Source organism: Protopterus annectens, chromosome 1.part1, assembly GCF_019279795.1.
Source record: "Protopterus annectens isolate FY-2018-M chromosome 1.part1, PAN1.0, whole genome shotgun sequence".
NCBI lineage: Eukaryota > Metazoa > Chordata > Ceratodontiformes > Protopteridae > Protopterus > Protopterus annectens.
In genome coordinates, this window is record NC_056726.1 from 1,281,465,736 (window position 1) to 1,281,489,896 (window position 24,161).

Sequence of the window (24,161 nt, forward strand, 5' to 3'; positions counted from 1 at the left end):
TGCCAACCTGGGACTTCATTGTGTACTGTTACAGCCATACCATCCAGTGGAACCTCCCAGAGGATGTTGAGCCACCCCTCTCGGGCACACACCAACATGTCCCTGTCCCCTGAGCTCAGGTCTAGGGTCTGTTCCATACCAGGCTCCACAGATACATGAGGGATGTGCTGTATCTGTCTGAAGCACCCAGTATACAGTCACATGGCCAACATGCTCCTCCTGCTCAGCCACCAGGCCTGGCACCTTCAGGACATGGACTGCTGTTGTGACTAGCAGTGAGTGGGAGGCTTGCTTCCATTGTGCCCATATTGGGGCCCATAGGGCATCCACATCACATACCACACACACCATCCACAGTGTTTACTCAGCACATGTGTCACATACCACCCCTGTATACTGTCCTCTATATCTACCAATCCTGACCACCTCAACATGTGTACCTGCCATACTTCCCCATATTCCCATTGCATACTTTACAGATGGAGGGAATGTGGTGCCAAGAAGGGACTAACATGTGACATACCCATCCATGGTGCACACACTGCCAGCTGTAGATATCTATGTGTATTGCAATGTGTGCTGGTGCCTCAAACATAACATGCATCACTGTGGTAGTAATATAGGGGGACATGTCTTTACATATATATATATATATATATATATATATATATATATATATATATATATATATATGTGTTTGTGTGTGTGTTTGCATATATGTACATGTGCATATAGGTATATATCTGTATATGTGTAGATATATGCAATGTTGTATATATGTGCACATATATATGTCTACACATGGGTATATGTATATTTCTGAACATACATGCTGATATACATATATATCTTTAAATATTATATATGTGACATATGTATATATTTCTATGGATATATATATATATATATATATATATATATAGATAGATATATATATATATATGTGTGTATATATATATATATATATATATATATATATATATATATATATACATATATATATATATATATATATATATATATATATATATATATATATATAGATAGATAGATATAGATATCTACATCTATTGATAGGTTGTATCTGTTTAGATATTACTATATTTACTCACACAAATACATTTACTTGTTGGAATGCATTCTCTGTACTGTTGAATGACTAGGCTGGTTGATATGTTTTGAATACAACAGGGCTATGTATATCTGACATGGCTTAGTGGTAAATCACTTTGCCTATGGTGTGTGGGGTTCTGTGTTTGAGCCTAGCAAAGGCCATTTATTGTGTTGCTGGGAAAAACAAGGGCCACTGGATACAGAGTGATTAAGGCACATTTAGTCAGTTGTTAATGGGTAAGCACTGCAAACCTGCCATTACATCTTCTTACAGGGTGTTAGCTTCAGATTTGCTTAACCAGTGTAGGCATTGCTTACTGCTGGGCAAACAAGCTTAAGCCCGCTTACATATGCTTACTTTTGCTTATTTGTGCATAAACCTGCTTACTAGTGCCTTATTCAGTATGACACTGATACTTCACATGTGCATTTTTTGCAGTACTCCAGTTTTTATATATATATATATATATATATATATATATATATATATATATATGTTATTTAGTGGGTTTTGCAACAAAACTATTGGTTATAATGTGCTTTGCCATGTAAAATAGACTGTGCTACAGTGGAACTCAAACCAGAAATGCCTGCTCATTAGGCAGATGCTCTGTCCACTACACTATTGCTGTGCTGCTTCATTTGCATATTTCTTCTGTAATGTCATATCCATGGTTCCTTCCGCTGCCCCCCTGAGCTCCACGTACACAGCAGCCATCCATTCCCTAGTTGCTAGCCCAGCCATACCACACCTCCACACATTGCCCTCTCTGCACATCTTGGTACTCATCCAATATAGTGTCTCTGTCCAAGCTTCTTCAGGCTCTTCATCCGTTTAGTTCATGTACATATCAGCCTTACCTTGTTTGTCTTCCGAGACAGGTGTAAACATCGAAGTGACTCACATTTTTTGGTTCATCCTGCCAGGGACGGACCTTTTTTTGTGTCAAGATTAGACTTAGCTGCTCTACACTGTTTCTCCCACTGGTAGCATCCTGCCAGGGGTTTGAGAAGCAGCGGTTTGCTTTCACACCTGGCCAGCCTCATCTCCCTTTTCCGCAGAACTGACGTCCCAGGTTTGACATTCTGTGCATGAATCATGCCCACATGCCCTGTCGAAGTGCACCTTTTTTATTATTCTCTTAAGTCGTATGCAAGACTACTGTTCTTACAGTATTGATTGGACAGGCACTGTTTTTATGATACACATAGACTGCTTGAAATACTGTATTTGAGCAATGTACAAATGGTTGCTCATATTAATCTACATAATTACATACATTTACTATACTGTTGAATGACTGTGCTGAATGATATGTTTGTAATAACCGCAGCTGTATGTGTATCTGCCATGGCTTAGTGGTAACTCACTTTGACTATAGTGTGCAGGGTCTGGGTTTGCAACTTGGGAGTGCAGATTATTTTGTTGCTGGGCAGGATGAGAGCTATTGGCTACATAGTGACTCAGGCACTTTTAAGAAATTGTAAGTGGGTTTGCACTGGTTTGCGTGAGGGTAAGCAATGGTAACCTCCGGTTACAGCTTCTTACACTGAGTTAGCTTCTACATTGCTTAACCAGTGTCAGCATTGCTTATCGCTGTCAAACAGGCTTAAACCCTCTTACTGCTGCTTAAAAGTGCTTACTCCCGCTTACCCCCATGCTACTTTATTTATTTCTTTTACATTTGTTGACCAGGAAAATCCGACTGGATGCTTGTCCATTTCCAGCGGAGGCCTAGGGAGGAAAGCTCCACAGTAAAAATCAGCTAATCATTACAAGTAATACCAGAGGTGTTCACATTCATACAGAGTAACAGACTTAACATAGCTATGTAACATATTATTCATGCTTAGTTCAAGTTTACATGTCAGGTATGACGGTTGACAAAGGTCAGTTTAAGGTGAAGTTAGATTCCAGTTTAACAGTTCTGGATAGGGTACACTCCAGTATTCAGGTTAAGATTTCGTTATGCGATACCTGTGTGGCAGAGTAGAAGAGAATAATGAAGGAGTAAGTAAGGTAGCGGGGGAGACATTGTAACTCTATATGACATTGCTGGTATAATTGGTAGGGGAGCAATAGGGAAGGTTTAAAGGATGTCGGGATATGTATGCAAGGCAGGAAAAAGAGGTGCTAGCTTCAGTAACTGATGTAGAGGTATAGATTGTAAGGTGGGGGGGGATTTAACCAGGTGGTGAGCATGTGCAGATCCAAGTGTGCTTGAGGTATTCCTTCAAGTGTCTTTTAAATGTGTCCTTTGAGACAGCTGAGGTAATAGAGGTGGGTAGGGAGTTCCAGATTCTGCCAATATAGTTGGGGAAGAGGGTGTCAGCTAATTGTAACTTTAAACTTTAAAAGAAAAGAAAAAGGGGTTGATGGGTAAGTGGCAAAAAAGGGGCACAAAGAGGGAAAGACAGAAGGGGAAATAGCCAGGGATGTGCAGGAAAGCTGAAGGGAAGGTCCACAGCTGGCCATTTCTTCTACAGCAACAGCTATGTATATACACTGAATTTGGAGGTAGATTTGGACACTCAAACTCCTGGGTGGGGGTGAGGACAACAGTAATAAGTTGTGATGCCAATTAGAATGGATTACATGCCTACAGTAGGAAACTGCAGCTATGTGTTATTTGGTGTTATTAGTGGGTTTTACAACAACAAAATTGGTTATGGCATGCTTTGCCATCTAAAATAGACTGTGCTGCAGTGGGACTCGTACCGGGGATGGCTGCTCGTTAGGCAACTGCTCTGCCCATTTCACACTATTGCTTACATCCACGAGGCGGTCCGGTTAAAACCGTTCCATCCAACACCTGCATGCCTCGACCCAAAATTTCATACTCATAGCTCCCCCTGCTCCTCCTCCACAGCACTCATCCCTTCTCTAGGTGCAGATCAGGTCTAACCTCACCACTACACATTGCCCACTCTCCACTTCTTGGGACCCATCATGTACATTATCTCGACCCATGGATCATCAGGCTTTCCCAACCTTGTAGTCCAGGTACATACGTGCCCTGCCTTGATGAATCTGTGTAATGACGGGAACAAGAATATGCTATAATTTTTGGGTTGTCCCACAAGGGACGTTCCTGTCTTTGTTTCTAGAGTAGACTTAGCGGGTCAACAGTGTTTCCCCCACTTGTTCTATCCTGCCTGTGGTTTGGGAAGCAGTGGTTTCTTTACTTTGTTTGTGTGTTTGCTTGCATGTTTCACCTGTTTGGCTAGGGGGGGATATCGGTACATGTAATACGTATGTTGATTGAGCCCCCTCACCCTCATTGCCGGTGCCTGTGGTCATATATGTCATTCTTATGTCCTGTCTCATAACATAGATATATATTTGTGTATATATGCACACACACACACACACATATATATATATATATATATATATATATATATATATATATGTATACATATATATATATATATATATATATATATATATATATATATATATCTAACGACATATATATGTATAGATGTCTGCATATCTATATGTGGATATTTATATATATGTATGTCTATATATGTATACATATGTAATACAGAGACGGAGAGGTATATATCTCTTTAGTTTTATAAATATATATATATAAATATATATATATATATATATATATATATATATATATATATGTATATATATATATATATATATATATATATATATATATATAGATAGATATATATATAAAACAAAGAAACAGCACCAGAGCACTCCACGGTGATCGGACCGTACACAGAGAAAACTAGTAGCACTATAAGTAATAGTTCAAGCATGTAGTATAAAATCCAAGGTTTATTGGAATTCTAGGTTAGCGCTTTCACCCTCATGGGCTTCTTCATTCCTTTTACATCTCATAAAAGTAATGCTAACATTTATACTAAAGCCTCTATGACATCATTCTTTAAGTAAAATTAAGTAAAATAGTGTTCACCTGTAAGGTTTCATTCAAGAACAGTTTATAAATACTCAACCACAAAGCAACTTCTACAGTTAAAGTATGCATATATTAATATATATATATATATATATATATATATATATACTATGTTTATAAAAGTATATATAAAGAACATATAAAAAATACTTAAACATAGCATATATAAATATAAAAATATAAAAAACAAATATATTTAAAAAATGTTTAAATTTTTTTTTTAAATGTTATGTATATCAAAACATATGTATGTGTGTATATGCCGTGCATCAATTAGATGTTATACAACAAATTATACCAGTTCATATAAGAACTGTATATAAAGTACATTTCATAATGAATTCATGTAAGAGCTGTATGAGGACTACATTATATGATATATACAATGATGTATACAAATATCCCATCTGACCTGCAGGTCTTTATCTAACAACTATTTTTTAGGGTTGGTTTAATAGGGACTCTGTCATTCAGTCCATGTCTCTGATCTGCTCTTAGCATTATAATCCACCTGGCGTCTGTCCTTTCTGTATAGTTCCTTATGTCCCCACCCCTAGAATTGGGTTTATTTACTTGTAGTACTAGAAATTTGAAGCTGTGTGTGACATTCGTGTTCATGACATGCTTGGATAATGCATTATGTGAGGATTGGATGCATATATTATACAGATGCTCACGTATCCTATGACGTAACCTTCTATCAGTTTTCCCCACATAAAATTGCATCACAGGCCATGCACCTAGCTAGGTATATGACATGCTGAGTGTTACAATTAGCTGTAGTGTTGAAACAAAATCGTTTCATAGTGACAGGTTATACAAAGCTGGTGTTCTCAGATATAAAGGGACAATAATTGCATTTATGACATGGTTTGGTGCAATTTAATGTCTCACCCCTCCCAATTGTAGTGGGGAATCTGGGTTGGCAGAGTAATCTGTGCAAGTTTGACTTATTTCTATAGACAAACAATGGTCTATCCCCCACTATCTCTTTTAATTTGGGATCTGCAGTGAGGACAGACCAGTTCTTATAACAAATCCCTTTCACACTGCTAATGTCTCGTGTATAGTTCAGTGAGACCCTAACTATGGGATGGTTCTTCGTCATATCGGTGATTCTAGTTCTCTCTGATGTTCCTTCTAAGTCTACAGGGTTTGCAAAACATGGGCGTGCAGATCGAGTTCTAAGATCATATACCCCTTCAATCCCTGAGTAAATCTCTTCTGGTGTATAAGATCTGGCAGCTAGTCTCCCTCATAATTGATCTAACTCATTCTTAAACCCTTGTTCTGTTGGACTCAAACATGAGGCTCTTATAGCTTGACCTTTCACTATATTGTGGAACACAAAATGAGGATGCGTGCTCCCTCTGTGTAAGAGGGAGTTCTTGTAGCACGACTTCCTATATTCACCTGTATTAAGTAGACCACTGTCTAACCTTTCAATGTATGCATCTAAAACGTATATCCATCTATCCGAACTTTCCATGGTAAAATTCAAAAAATTGGTCAAAGAATTGACCTCACAAAAAAACTTCTGTAGTTCATCTTCCAGTCCTGCCCATAGGAGGAAAAGGTCATCCACAAACCTAGCATAATAAATAACATTCCTCTTGAAGCTATCTAGTGGGAATAGTTTTTCCTTTTCCCAGTCTGCCATCACTAGGTTGGCGTAGCTATTGGCGCATGATGTACCCATAGCCACGCCATCCTTCTGTATATAGACACTATCATTGAACATGAAGATGTTATTTTCCAAGATTGCCTCTAGCAAATCAGTGATTAATTCAATGTGGGACATGGTATAATCAGTAGTATTCTCCCTGAGACATCTCCGTATACTTTCTAACCCATGTTGGTTTGGTATAACCGTAAATAATGTTTGTACATCAAGAGTCACTAATATGAAGTGTAAATCAGTCTGTAACACACTCACTTTACTGTAAAGGTCCAGCAGAAACTGTTTAGTATTCCTCAGGATATGAGTGAAACTATCTACAACTTTCCTAGAGCCACAAGAATGCAAAATGTACCCTAATGAATATACCTAAAGTTTTAAGTATAGGAAAAACACCCCAAGACTTTAAGCCAACAGGAATAAAAATGAGACTGTTACTTAAGACATACTCTGCTTTTTGAACAATCCTTCAAATCGTTAGATACTTTTTCAATCTGCTGTCACATACTGATTGTTTTTTTTTCTTTTGCTGATTTAGCTTTGTTGCCATTTCTGCCCCCTCCTTTGCCCTATCCTACCCCCAACTCCCACATGCCCCCACTACTCTCAGATTTATACTTCTGCAACTCCACTCACACATTAATTATCTACCAATCTCAAGAGGGATCACTATACCCCCCTTTGGACCCTCCCCCTAGCAATGTTGTTTTCTTCTCCTTCGTCATTCTATTTATCCTGTACTACTTCCTGCTTGCTCTATCTTTCTTACTCCCCTTCTGCAACATCTAACTTTCTTCATATACTACCATTTCTTGCTGAAACACAATGGCCACTTTTCCACATAATTCACTAGTCCTTCCTAGCTTAAAATCTGTTGTCTTCTTCTCCTTACACGTGTGACTATATTTCATGCACATAACTTAAATAATGAAAAACTGTGTATTACAAGCTCTACAATTAATCAAGTACAACATAAAGGCCAGTCCGATATCTCTTCCAGCATATTTAGCCTACCTTCTAACTACGCTAAACTAAAAATCCTTCAAATGTATCCAAAAGCAAATACAATTAAGTTGCCAACTACATCCCAAAAGAAACTTTATCAAATATAAACTATTCACCATCCATTTTTCTACCATTCTACAATATGGAGATATCCACCCTAACCCTGGCCCCTTAGCAGATATAACTCTCCTACAAAGAAACTAAATCTAATCACAGTAAACGTATGCAGCATTTGCAATAAAATTTCTGAACTGCATACCTAGTTAACACCTCCCCTCGATGTCTTTGCAGTCACTGAACCCTGGATCAAACCAAGTACAGAAGATTCTGAAGTTCTACTGCCTGGTTATAATGTAATAAGGGCTGATAGATTACATGAAATAAGCAGGAGGAATTGCACTTCTGTGACAAACCTCTATTTTCACAACCTACTCTAGCCCCATTCCAACTTTCAGTAATGCTGAATTACTTATAACTTTCCAAAGAGTAAAAAATGCTAAAAGTACATGTACGACTGTACTTCACAACCCCTGGTCAGAATATATAAGTATTGAGGAACATCCTGTGTTAGATATCAAATACAGTTTCTTATGAAACTATTATGTTAGGTGATGTTAATATTAATTGGTTAATCCTTACTACCAGTTTACCTAAAACCAGCATAAACCTCTATAATTTCTCTTAACGCATCTCTATACCAACCAGATATAACAAAACCTCCAACTAAGGCTCCATCCATGACTGGATTCTAGGTACAGGTACTCTTCCAAACACACTTAGTGACCATCTTCTAGGCTTTACAAATTGAATAATTTCACACATAACCAAGGAACACCATTATATAACCACTCACAACCTATCCACTTTCAGTAAAGACATATTCACAAATACGCTAAAATGTATAGATTGGTTCTCCCTGATAACTATGCCTTTAGATGATGCAGTAAGCCAATTTTTTTTATGATATTCCTAGATTTCCACAATTGCTTAGCCCCCTTTAGAACTAAAAGAATAAATGAAAACCATGCTCCTTGTCTATCAAAATAAACTAAACAACTAATGGGTAATCATGACAAAGCATGGAAAAACTGGTTAAAGTACTGAATCATTCAAAAAGGACAAAACCACAGATACCTACATAATCAAACCAAAAACAAGTAATACAGACAAAAAAGCCACTATACTCAATTACAACATAATCATAAAAATAATCCCACATTTTTTTGGTCATCAATTAATTCACTACTTAACCCAGGAACAAAAAGCCCCCACACACTATCCATAGGAATCCCCACTTCAAACTCAATCACATTAAATACCCACTTCATCAAAAGTTTAACCAAACTAATTAATAGTCAATCTTACTCTCTGACCTCCCAATTACATTTCATAAATAATGCTTCAACCCATCTATGCAATCCCAGCCCTGACTCCCCCCAAGCCCCATCCTGCAACTCCACAATTTTCACAATCCAACCAGTGTCCATCTTTACTATAAAAACTTCTACAAAAACTAAAGCCTTGCGCTACCTCAGCAGACAATCTAACCTCACAATATGTTAGCTCGCTCCTGAAGCCATAGCATATTTTCAGCATATTCATCAACAGATCTATTACTGAATCTTATGTTGCAATACTATGGAAAAAATCTTTTATCATCTCACTGCATAAAGGAGGAAACTCCAATGAAATATCAAACTACTGCACATTCGTAAGTCAAATGGTACACAATTCACTTGTCTAGAGACGTTAATCTAGCATGTGACATCAACAGGACTTGCTGGAGAGACAGATATGTCTCCCAGAGGTTGCCTCTCCTTTGAAATAAACTTCCAATACAGGTTAAAAAAACCCTCATTAACCTTTTTTAAGCATAATTTTGATGATTGGATGGGAAACTGCAACTTTATCCCAAGGGTTTCACCTGTGTCCCTCTTGGATAGGGGCAGTTGATGCTGATTTAGATGTGCTTATAGCATAGACCATATCTCTAGACCCTTAAGGGAACAAGGGTTGGACTTGGCTAGGCTTGTAGGGGCCCTACGGCCATTAGCCTAATAACCTCCTATGAACCTATGAACCTGTGAACAAGAAATTACTTATATATCTCACACAAAACCAATATCTTACACCAACTCTACACAGCTTTCGTCATAACACAACTACTCTCTTTCACAGAAACTGTTAATACAGCAACAGATACTGACATATTCATCTCTGCAATATTTCTTGACCTATCTAAAGCGTTCAATACCATTTCACATACTATATTACCAAATAGGTTTTGTAGCATTGGTCTTTCTACTGTTAAATGTTTTTTCAGCTATCTATCGACCAGGCAGCAGTCTGCAAAATGGCAAGGATCTATCTCACCATATTTCCCTAATACTGCTGGTGTTCCTGAGGGCTCCATTCTGGGTCCCCTGCTCTTTCATATTTTTATCAATAATCTTAGCACCTCATCCTGCCATGGTTCCGTAATTCAGCATGTGGACAACTTTGCTGTAATCTGCTTAGTGGACAGCCTCCCACAGCTGAAGCATTTAACTCAGGAATGCTTCTCATCAATTGAATCCAGGCTTAGTATTTCCCAACTGTTTCTTAACCCCCCCCCCCAAAAAGAAAACTCCTTTTCACTCCTTTAACACTCAACCAACAAAAACGTGATTTTTACAATTCTCTCTCAAAACAAAACCAAACCTGAAATAGTTATTCAAACTAAACTTCTAGGAGTGACAATAGATGACAAACTCAAATTTAACCTCAATATCCAAAACAATATAAAAAAAGAAAAAAAGAAAAACATCAGAAGCTGGGAATGTTTTACAAGCAGAAACATTTCTTATTCTCAGCCATCAAAATCATCCTAGTTACCACCTATCTTTTACCCTCATTCTTACATGGTGCTTCTTTTCTACCAAACTTTAACACCTCTCTAAAACTAAAACTTGAAACTCACTATAATAAGATTGCTAAATTCGCAAGTACTTCAACCTTCTCTACCTATCACTGTTCAGACCTGTAGTCACTCAACTGGCTTAAACTCTCTCATCACCTTTACTTACAGCTTATAACTGTACATAAAATAATTCATAAGCCATTGGACTGCCTAGCCCTAAGCTCTACATCCCACTACTATATAGCCAGAAGAGCCCTTAAATCAAAGGATAAGCAACTGCACTCAGTATACAAAGCCAGCAAAACAGCAGGACAAAGTCTTTACACTCAGTGGCAAAAATATGGAATTCCCTACCCTTAAACATTAGATCTAACCCCAAAACACTGACTTTTAAGCATATACTAAAATATTTTTTACTGAATCCAAGATATGTCCGTGCTCTAAAGCAGGATGAAGATCTGTATTAGTACATCTTTTTCTCTTCCTTCCTTCCTATTCTTGGCCTGCTTTATAGACTTTTTTAGTTACTTATAGATTTTCTTTTCATTTTCCCTTTTTCCCTCCTTCCGCTATTCTCCCCCTTATCCTTCCCTTACTATCGTCCACACCTCTAATATGTCCTGTCTTCAACTCAGCACCCTAATTTCCTACTTCACATTGTAACCATGTATGTTTACATCCGTGATCCTCCTACCTATCATAACTATAATTATTATAGTCATGCAAGTTCGATGATGGTTAATGTAATGATATTTCAAATGCTGTTTTATGCATTATATCTGTAAATTGCAAATGGTTGTTTGTGATGGTGCAGCAGTTAGTGTTGTTGCCTCACAGCAAGGAATTCTCTGGTTTGATTCCTGGCTGGAGCATCTTCTGTATGGAGTCTGCACATGAGCAAGTGAGTTTTTAAGACATGCAGGTTGAGGCGTATGCATATGCCTTTTGTGAAGGTTGGGTGCCGGGCTGGCAACTCAACACTGTAAAAACTCCACTGCCAATCAATCTGTGGACCAGTGATCCACTGGGGTGACACTTGATTACAAAATGAGAGCACACTGTTAATTATCAGCATAGCTCTCAACCTCTTGGCAGAAAAAATCTGGACAAAGCCAAAAACAATGGGGGGACAAACCCCCCAAAATAGGTTCAAATTTAAAATATCGTTCTTATAAACTTGGAAAAGATATTGTGTTACCATGCATTTTCTGAGGAATATGAAGTCTGAAACTCAAATGCCTGTCATTATTTATTGGATTCAGTCTTTACTGATTTGCTACAAAAATCCATAAAACCACATATTTTATGAGGAAAAGACCAAAAATATGAGTGAAATACTGGACATTCTGCAAAAGTATAAACAGTTGAGAGGTCTGATTATCATCCCCTAGTTTGTGCAGCTGTCTGCCATCTTTAAAGCCTTATTGTCAAATGAAATGGAAAGTGTAGTACAGGAAGCATTTAAAACACTGGTCAGTTCTTGTACTGTTAGCTGAGTTAAACTGTCTGAAAGAAAGTCATTGTAGAACTAAGGCTGTAAACTTTTGCACAACTGTCACTCATCATCATCTTCTAGTGACTTTGCTAATGTATAGCACCCTCTAGCCAGTTCCTTCCAACATATAAATGTTGTACTCCCATCCCTGTTTTTAATTAGTTTTTTTTGCTGATGCAATTTTTTTCTCGCTGCCTCATACTGTAACAGCTAATCTTGTAATGGCTTAATTTTGTGTTTCAGTATAAGTCAACTGCTTTATATTCATGTGGCTTAGAGAATATTAGTTACAGGGCACTTTCAGTGATGACCAGAGGTTATGATGGGTGCATTGCAGAAATGTTCATCAAGGATATCACACAATTTTCTCAATGCCATGCTAGAGGGTGTGGGAGCGCACATGTGGTTCTCATACTTCAAAGAGGAGAGAACCAACATCACACACGCATTTCATGATATAGCCCATTTCACTGAGGTACTGCAAGGCATTGATTGTAGCAATATCACAAATAAAGCCTCATCTGGGAGGTAGAGACATCAGTCTAACATCCATAAGGGTCCACTCCATCAACTGCTACATGGTCTGTAATGTAAAGGGTACAACATACGATGTCTCATTAGGGCACACAGGCAGTGTCCGTAACACCCACATCTGGTAAATGTCTGACTTCTGTCAGCAGTTTGTGCTGGGTGGGTTTTGCAATGGGCCAATTTATTAAAAAGTATGGATGTGGCCTGGAACCATCACTGATGACACCAAATAGAAACCTTTCATGTCAAAGACCTGAATTATTTCTGAATTTGTGTTTGGACTGCTAAAGATTTGTTTCCACTGTTTAGATATCTCTGGTGGTGCACTGCAGTAAAACCATGGAAGAAGCAGTAAAACGTTTGCAGTGTGTTAAGTATTACACAGCATGCTGCTATGAAAACAAATGCAGTAAGGGAGAGACATCTGGGAGGAAGAAGTCCTGGATTCATCAACAGGGGAGGTGGCTGATATGAATGAATTATCTGCATTTATAACTATGTAAGGTGGAGGTGGGTGCAGTATGCTGTGCCACTGGCCATGACCTGCATCGGTTTCATAACTATGGGCCACAATAAGCATAATATAACAGTGAAAGTGATGCATGCAGTGTTACACCAAGGCTGTGTTATACCATGAATGGACATACCACACTATGTGTCTGACTCAGACTGCCTATGTAATGGAGTACTGATGGCAAGACAGTTGTCATCACAATGCAGGTGAAGGGCCACAGTGACAAGTATCAGAAATGGGCAGAGTTTGTATGTGTGTGGAGGGTGAAAATTAATGCCATGTATGATTTTGTGAGAAATGAATGGGTGGGTATAAGGTCCCAATAGGCTAGGCAGGGAGGAGGTGATATCTCCAGTGTGGTAATGTGTTGGTGGTGGTTGGTGGTACTGATTTGTGCACATGAGTATGCATGGACACAGCTCCTACAGATGGTGCAGCACTGTGCCAGGGTCTGATGCACAGGTCTAAGGCACCTACAGGAGATTTATATGCCAGCTGTCTATGTCCCCATCTACAGGGGTAAATTCTTCTGGGAAGATCATGGGTTTGATCAATCCAGAAAAGGCACAGAGACTGAAATGATCTGTAAGTGTGAATGGTGGAATCTGTATGATCCCTGTACAAACAACCCATATGTGTATAAATTTGTGACATCCCACAGTGACCTCAGCACTGGGTGGTGATGTGGAGATGGTGGCACTACAGGTCCTAGAATACAACCTCCTCTTCCTTTAATGGGCGTCGGTGCTGTTGGTCGAAGTGGAACAGTTATGTGAAAAGCAGTGGCCATGATGCAAAAAAGTATCCACAGTGTCCAGAATCCCAGTACCGCCTTTCCATATCTGCCCCAGGCGCTTCCTTAAGTCATCATGCAGACCGCATACTACCCTAACCATCTAAGTTATAACTGCACTAGCCTATGCCTGTCTCATTTGAATGACCATGCACCTACACTACAGAGTGGCTGTAAAGACACTTAGATCAGATAAGGGACAGTGCCCATGGCATGGCCAGCCAGCGGTATGATTGCTCTGTTGCAGTGTGGGTCCTTGTGGGTGGGTTGCACAGGCACAGGAGCAGTGATTGTAGGAGGGTGTGTGTGGATATGACTCTGATATCATCCAGGTCTACCACTAATGTCATGACCTCTTTGTGTTCCGGGTTTATGCCTCCATTGTCATCTGGCCTAGGCAGTCTCTCAACACTATGCAGGTCTATATCCATGGTAGAGGAACAAGACAAACACAGCACCTATGGAAACACATATACATGTTGCCCAGTCTATGAGTGAATCCTTCACCATTATCTGCATCCCAGTCAAAGTACTCCTATATAACAATGTGCTGTGGAGAAATATGATTAGCATACCTCAAGTAAACTGACATTGTACTTGCATGTTTGATAATCCTGAAACACAAAAAAATCTATGCTTATTATTTGTAGATTTCTGAATCAGACATGTGGTGTGGGTAGTGGCACATGTTCAGACATGCCAACCTGGGGAACCATTAATGACTATTCAAGGTTCCCCATTCATTTCGACAGCCAAGACCAGAACTCTGCTGTTGATACCTTAACTGTATGGATCCCCTAGAAAGGGCTGCCGAGAGTTTCTCTGTGTCTGTTAATGAATACTCTGTTGTTAGATCTCTATCCTTGGCTCTCTGTACCTGTGCCAGGTGGGCTGTCTTATTGCATACATGAACAATCATGGTGGTGATCCATCTATGGACCAATGCCAGGACATTCATTGGGATACGCATGTGATCCCCCACTGTTATCAACATAAACATGGGTATTTGTGAAGACCCTCCACCCAACTTAGCAATCACAGTCCAGATATGCACCATTGCATGCACATCATCCAATAAATTCATTTGATTTTCTATACCCAGTTATCAGTATAGGCCCTTGAATAATAGTATAGCAGCTGTTTAGCCCATCTGCAGGTGCCTGTAAAAATGATCAGGAGATACAAGCAGAATAGTAATTTGTCTCACTTTCTCTCTCTCTATCTCTCTCACTCTCTGTCACTATCCTTCTTTTATACAGTGGATATAAAACCTTTATACATCCCTGTTAAAATGCCAGGTTTTTGTGATATAAAAAAACGAGACCACACTAAATCATTTCAAAACTTTTCCCACCTTTAAAGTGACCTATAACCTGAACAATTCAATTGAAAAACAAACAAATCTGTTAGGGGAAAAAATATAAAAAATAAAAAATGTACAATAAGTTGGTGGCATAAGAGAGCACACCCTTAAATTATTATTTATCAGAGGCCACTGGTCCAACATCAAATACATCAGTCTCCTTCTAGGTCACAATATACCTCCAGGCCCACCTCTAAGGCAGGTGATGATGGTCCTATGATGGAGGAACCTGGAGGTATCTCCAGTGGCCTATGGTAGCAGCGTTTTTTGAGGGTGATGTTGTAGGTCCCTCTGATAACACCTTCAGGAGATCACAAATTATCACCTTGTGGAAGCTATAGGAAATGATGAGGAAATTTTAGATTAAATGCTTGACACCTGCACTGTCCAACTGCAGAGGGTCCTTGTGTGGCTAACAGAGTTACACCACTGCCAGACACTGCCTTTTGCACCATCTGAGACAGGGCCGAGAGAAGAGAAGAGAACAGTGACAGTTGTGACAACTTCTTCTTGAGTCTAGAATAGGCAGCATGGACAGGAGTTGGGTTCCCACCTTATCTCCAATCAGGGTGCCCCCCTTCCTTCTTTGTCACCACACTCCTGTTTTTGTTGTCCAATCATCTTCATCACCACTTCTCCATCTTCTGTCCATTGTCAGCTCCTCTCTTGGGTCAGTACTTGTTTCATGTTTGTACATACTTTAAAAGACAAGTGTTTGCTAGACCTCTTCAGATATTTTCTCAGGAACAAGTCTTTGTTTACTGACAATAAAGATTGCCTAATGCAAACAAAGAAGGACACACACGATAAAGTTCAGTACCAAACAACAAAGATAGACTTATTCTGTAAACATGGCTGTAGACACCAAGCATATTTCAGTTTTCTTGATATAACAAATACATTTTCACAAATGCTTCTTCAGATATTAACACTGATGAAAATGCATTTGTTATGTCAATAAAGTTTGACTGTAGATGGCGGTCAGAGCTGTGTGTTTTGAAATAATTATAATAATGACTGACTCCTGTTTGAGTGATCACTGCTATGTGACTGATTGACTTTTCCAAAAAGACTGAGGTTGTGGTATCCTAAGGATTTCTCCTTTCCCTGAAATGATGCAATGTTGAAGTCTATATATAAGTAGTGGAGGTATGGGGGGTACAATCTTGACATGGGGGGAGGGGTCACAAGGAGATTTGTTCCACAGAAATAAAAATTCTAGATGCTTTTGATTGTGGATGGTGATTTCACTCTTTGAGATTATGGTTACAAAGACTGATTACAAGCAAGTTGAAATCTGATTATGGATCCAATTTTATTATTTAACATTAAAAGACTGAAGGAGAAATTGTCACTGTATAGTCTAATGCCTTCAAGAAGTTCACAAAAATGAAGCCTTCTAATTGAATACTGAGAAATATCAGTCCTCTGCTCATTTAAATCTAGGTACTCCATGGATTTGGCTTTTGTCCAAAACTCATTCAGGTTGTTCTGGAATTTATAAACTCTCCTTCTTCTCACTGCAAATAAGTTATTGTATGCTGAGGATAGTGCATTAGCGTATTGTATGCTGAGGATAGTGCATTAGCGTATTGAATGCTGAGGATAGTGCATTAGCGTATTGACAAGCTGTGCACATCACTGAATGCAAAGCTTGTGGAATGACTTACCATAGCTATGCCGTGGACTGAGCTAGCAACAAGGCAAGACAAAAGGTTATGTTGTTTGAAACTCGAGTATGTCTTAATAAGATGAGGTAATGTTAGAATATTCTTTTTCCGTATGGGATAAGTTGAGATCTGCAAAGTTTAAGATGCTTAGGAGTCTTTCTCAATCTAATAAAAAGTTTTAATATTCATATACACAAAGCTGACAGCAATGTAGCTCTCAACCTCTCAATGCCAGAATCAGGGACAAGACCAGAAATAATCAGTGATAAATAGCCAAAATGGGGACATATTTTAAAATATTAGTAATATTAACTTGAAAAGCTGGCAGAATGGGAGAATATGAATTAGTATGCATCTATGCATCATTTCTCCCTCAAGGACAGAGCAAAATTATGATCCAAAATCAGCGACAAATGGGTGGTATGGTCAGCAAGGCTCTTGCACTACCAACAGTCTTCCTCAGACTAGCCAGCCTTCTTGGATGTGAAGAACAATATGCACTACAATAAACCTTCTTACAGCCATCTGTAGAATACTCACCAGCATCATGGCTGCCTCAGCAAAACACTTATATCAGCTACAAATAACTCAAAAGGAAAGTGCACAGTTCATGGCCTATTCTACCAAAAGGGATCAATGTGGCATTTAACTTTACAAAACCAGCAGACCAGTTGTTCACCTTATTGTAAAACTCCTTATTTCCATACTAATTTACATATTGGATAGATCAGTCTAAACCCTTGCATCCGTGTCATAGACTTTAATTTGTAGACATTTTCATTCAGATGCTGATTTTAGTGACTGCTTGAACCAGACACCCTTGGGAACATGAGTTAGGCTTGTAAGGGCCCTGGGGCTGTTAGCCTAGTAGCCTGTTATTATCCTATGATCCTATGTAGACCTTGGCCTGTACCACAAAAGTTCTTTGATTCCAGGACAAGATCTATAGAGCTCACCTCGGGCCTCATTTAGGGAAGCACCCATTATGAGACTCACTTATGACCTCATTTTGTCAAACAACCACCACTTAGGTTCATGAGATTACATAGAAGTACTAATCCACCCACCATTTAAATTCATGAGATTACATAGAAGTACTAATCCACACACCACTTAGGTTCATGAGATTACACAAAAATACAAATCCACACATCACTTACTGCAGGTTCATGAAATTACACAGAAGTACTAATCCACCCCCACGTAGGTTCATGGTATTATACAGAAGTACTAATCTACCCATCACTTAAATTCATGAGATTACATAGAAGTAATAATCCACACACCACTTAGGTTCATGAGATTGCACAGAAATACAGATCCACACACCACTTACTGTAGGTTCATGAATTTACACAGAAGTACTAATCCACCCTCATGTAGGTTCATGAGATTACACAGAAGTACTAATCCACCCACCTGTTAGGTTCATGAGATTACACAGAAGTACTTATCCACCCACCACTTAAATTCATGAGATTACACAGAAATACTAATCTTGCAGCCTAAGTGAGCTTCAACACGTTTAGCCAAGTACCTCAGTAAGATTATGAGGCATTAGCTGCACCAATCAAGGAGAACAGTACAATGGATCACATTTACCCATTCACACATTGAGTCTAGATTTAATAGCAGACTCTGCCTACCCTTCCCTGATATGAAGATAGAGTCCATTGGAAGTGTTATGGGATGCGGTGAGTTATGCAGGTGATGTTAATTGACAACAGAGGTTAAGGTTTCCAGTGCGGTCTTCATAGTTTCACCTTTTCTATGGAGGCGAAGGTATTTAAATTGATAAGGTGTTTTACAGAACAATAGTTAGGTCATCTAGCACCTTGTGCAGTTTCCCAAACTGGCAACTCAGAGTTTAGGAACAAATATAAACTAAAAAAGGTATTCTCCTCAAGCTGATGAACCCAAAAAAATGCTCTTGATACAGTATCAAGTTGCTTGACACAAAAGTAACAAAGTAGCAAAAGCAACAAGTGATTTGTTACAGTTAAATTAATGCACAGCAAACATTTTGGCACTACAGGCATGACCACAAATGCAGTACAGACATTCATTTATGAGATAGTGACATCTTTCTGAATTTCATAAAGCAGTGCAAGTATTGTGCTAGCACACCATTGATATCATGCCTCCTGACAACTTGTTTCCAAAGCAGCAACCCCCATTGCTGCAACATACTAACAGCTGCAGTGTTTCATATTGAAAAAAGACACAAATAGATCACATTGTAAGAAACTGTAGGAAAATGAGTATAAAAGGTAGGGTTTTAATTTGGACAGCATAGAATGCTCAGATCCTCAATTTCCTTGGTCAGGAATCTCTTTGGTCTTTCAATTTGAACTAGATGTTTAGAGAGGTACTTGCTGAAAGGGGCATTGTAGTCAATTAAAGTTTAATCAGAGCCACACATAGTGGAACTTTGACTTCTTTGAACCTAAAGGAGATGCCCATAAAGATCAGATGCATTAAATGGATGAATTTCTTTTTCATAGTGAAAATACATTTGTAAAAACTTCACATGCTGTCAGCATACATAACTATATATCTAATGAATGTGCCAGTTTAGATATCCTTGATAGTATATGATTTCCATAAAAAGACAATGAAAGTCAGTCCATAGCCATTACATCAGATATTGTTCTGATCCAGCCCTTGGAGTATCTGGGTGTAATAAGGGGAATTAAAAGCAGCCCTCAGTTTGCAATTGTCATCAAACATTGTCAACCGTGATCTCATAGACTCTTCAACTTCTATTTTATTTAGACATTACATATAAAACATAGAATGCAAGAAATGGAAAACAAATAAAATATCTAAATATAATTAAACAGCAAAAATAATTATATAGAGCAATACGTTTAACAAACTGTGTGAAAAGAGTCCATACCCCCTTCAAAAGCAATATCAAAACTGAGAGTTTTCTAAGCAGCTTGTAAAAGCCAACCAATGAAAGGTACTACTAGAATCATTACATTTCCACAGGCAGGGAGCTTAAAAAAGCAAACGAATGCATACCTAAAGTATCAGGACACATCAGTAGATCCACTAGTATCCCCTGAATGGTAAAGCAAAACATCCAAATATGGTTATAAAGCACCACCTGCCCATTCTGATAAAGACACCATAAATGAATTGACAACTATACTAGCACCAAACTCTTATAGACAATTCTAAGCCAAACCGGCAGCTATTGTATGATGTGCAAAATAGAATTAGTATGTCTGTAATGACTTGTACCAGTTAGGAACCTGCCAAGTTCTACACCAGTTACAGATGATCTGATTCAGTGCTGAGAAACCCCAGGTAAAGGTCATTAAAACAGACCAGTCTGAAAGAGATTAAGTTATAAACTATTACCAAGAGCTGCTTAATCCTAGGGATGTTTCATAGGCATAAACAGAGTGATTTCACAACACCTGACTCTTGGTCGTGAAGTGTCAACCTACAAGCTAGTTTCATGCCTAGGTTATGCACTCTCAACAAGTTTAAATTTATTACCACTGTGTAAAATGAATCTGGGTAGCTTAGGTCCAGAGGAATGACTGTAGGTAGCACAAACTCCCATAGCCTCAGTTTTGGAGGAGTTTACTTTAAACATGAGAACCAAGGGTATCAATCACACCTCAAAAAACTCCAAGGTCATCAGGAAGAGAATACATACTTGGCTTATTGTCTTGTGGGAAGGTAAAGTAAATCTGAATATCACTTATCTAAATGTGGGTTGATCATTCTATCTTCCTAATAAGATCACCCAATGAAAGTACATAAACTGTGAAAAGCAAAGAGCCTAATACAGAGCCTTGTAATAATCGACATTCCAAAGGAAATGATGTAGAATAAATCAGTCCAGAGCAGACTTTTGAGAATGGACAGAGGGCTGTGTTGTAAACCACTGTGAAAGTATCAAGGAGAGACCATAATAAGATCATAAAGGCTCAGACAAGAGGCAAAGATCATGATATCAAATGCTGCTGAAAGATGTAGGAGAACCAGTATTGAATATTAACAAAACAACCACTGGTCTCTCGCTATCAGAAGGCCATCTAATATTCAATCAAGAGTAGTTTCTGTACTATGGTGAGTGCACAACTTGGATTGGAATGGGTCTGTAAATCCATTGGCTATTAAAGGTGTGTCAAGTTGTTTCATGATAACCTTCTCAATAAACCTTTCCTAAGAATGGAAGGTTAGAAATTATGTGATAATTATCAAATGTGCTACTATCTAAAGTTGGTTTCTTAAGACTAGGGATAACAAAAGCCACTTTTAAGGTTAGTGGAAAAAAATCCCAAATCTCAAGGTCATAATAAGTATCTGAAAAAAAACATTGATTCAAAAGCATCAAGGCTAGTCACGACTAGCTTTGACAAAGATCCAAGCTATAGGCTGTCAGGCACCCACTTGAGTCAATAGTGAAGAACTCATCATAACAAGTTATATCAAACTCTAGCAAAGGAATTGGAAGAAGATAGGCTGATAGTAAAGCAATACCCATGGGATCCAGTCGAGGAAGAACAGAACCAATGGCAACAACGTTTTAAATACTGCCACAATGTTTTTAATATATGTATGTAAAGTCAGTATCTTCTATATTTTGTAAGCGTAGAAACTGTACAGCTTTTTTTCTCGTTGTACAGTTAAAAACTCCTGTTATGATACTTTATGCATATTGTGGTGTTCTCTGTACTTACATCTGTAATAACTGTGGAGCTTTTTCCCCAGACCTCTGCTGAAAATAGAATCAGTCAAAACTAAGTACAGAGAAAAGCACCAGTGTGGAAACACAGCAGTCACACTTCAAAATATCCACAGATAAAGTAAGCAGCAAACAGCAGGCAGCAGGTGAAATAAATCTTAAGTATGGAAACACAGCAGTCACAATTCAAAATATCCACAAGTAAAATAAGCAGCAAACAGCAGGCAGCAGGTGAAATATATCCAAGTATGGAAAGACAGCAGTCACAATTTAAATTACCTAAAGGTAAAGTATGCAGCAAAAAACAGGCAGCAGGTAAAATAAATCTAAGTTTAATGCATATACAAACTGTTAAGCATTTTGTGTATGGAAACATAGCTTCTTCATACCCTAATGGAACAACATCTTTACAAATGTTTATATAACACTATCATGACACACTGACCAGTCAAAAACTAAAACTAATAAAGCAATTATAGTTAAAGCTGAACTCACTAAAAAAGTGAACATAGCAAAAGGAAATATCACTTTGTCCTTTTCCTTCCAGCTTTTAAAACAGGTTTCAAAGGTACAATTTCATTTAAACCTAAGCCCATGTGAAAACATAGTTTAGCTAGACACAGTGGCGGCTGGTGACTTCAAATCAGAGGGGGGCTGCAGGAGACAGCTGAATGGGTGGGGTCAAGGGGAGGGGGTGTGGTCAACCAGAAAGGGGAGGAGCTATGCACAAAACCACAAAAAACTAACTTTAATTAAATACGCTGCCCTGGGTGGCAAACCATCATTATGAAAGTCCAATCAAGACAAAAATAAGTGTAGAAGAATAAAAATATTTCAATGCATTGGCTGCATGATAGCTTACTTAATATCTAGATGGAAACAAAAGGTTGTGAGGCATGAAAAAATAAATTACTTTTTAAATACATTACTGGAATGCCAGTCAAAATCAAGTATAAGAAAAACCAGAAGCACTCAACTCAAACCACTTCTCCTTGCACTGCAGTCCTAATTATAATATATACAGCTTTATTAAAGTACCAAGTAACATGCTGAAAGTAGAAATCTATGTGATGCCCCCACTTGTAAAAATGTTTCTTATCCAAAAAAGACCTGCTGCCTGACAACTTGTTTCATGGGGAAAACATGATAAAAGTAAAAATGAAAAGCAAACAAGAAACAAGCTCAAGATACATTGCTTAAAGGATTACTGTACAGGTTATGGACCACACATGATTGGCATTCTGTTTAGTTTACGGGTAAAGTCTGTAGAGATGACTGGAAGTCTCCAACAAGTGTAATGAGCTTTTTAAAATAATGGAATCCTGTCCTTTAATACCCAAGGCTTATACATTATCTAGTCAAGTATTCTCTGCATGGCAACAACAGAAAGGCTTTCAATGTTGGCAATTCTTTAACAGTATGCTTATTAAAGCTTACTTGCATCTTACGATCTCAGACAAGCTTACCTTATGGTCATTAAAGCATTGCTACTTAAACACACAGAGCAACAGGCACTTTGAGTAATAAGCATAAATCAACAGTACAAAAATATGACAGAAACCAGACCATTCTGCAAAATCAAGGACAGATGAAAAGCCACTGTAGTACTTATGCAGTGTGTCCTCCCCATCCAAGGTAGATACAACTACTCCTTGCCTTGCTTGGACACATCCAGAGTCACTACATGGGGAGTGGGGTGCAACAAGCATGTCACAATTTGAAATCTCTCTGGCTGACTGTGATGGCCCTGACACATTTGTCATACCTCTCAACCTCAAGAGCAAGAAATCTGGACAAAGCCATACACAGAAGTGGGACAAAGGCCCAACAATAAGGACAATTTTAAATATTGCTCTAATAAACTTAGAAAGATAATAGAATAGGTCTTGCATTAGTATGAATTTTCTGAAGGGTATAAAATCTGAAACTCAAATGTCTGTCATTTTCTAACTTCAGTCTTTAGTGATGTCACTAATTTGCCAAAAAACAATTTTATGAAAAATGGACAAAAACGTGATGCAAAAATATAAAATAGACACACAATACAGCTGCTACCTGTCAAAGAAGGGACACTTTAATATAAGTACTGCTACCTTGAGCAGCTGACAAAATATAAAAGAATCTACATGCATTTCAAGTAATCTATAACTTTGATTATTACAGTTATTTCTTAATTGTAAACCCTCCATGTTTTCTTCCAAAATTGCTATTTTGCGGAGGGATTATAAGGAGGAAGAGCAACATTTTGAGCCAAAAATTGGGGACAGTTGAGAGGTTGACTATGCCTAATTCTATAAAGCAATTTATTTGCATGTACCTCTCAACCTGTTAATGCAGTAAATCTGAACAAGGCCAAATATATTGGGGGCACATATAAACAGTACTAAAAATTGCTCTTGTATAAATTGAGACAGTTGATAGAACAGCTCTTACTTTAACATGCAT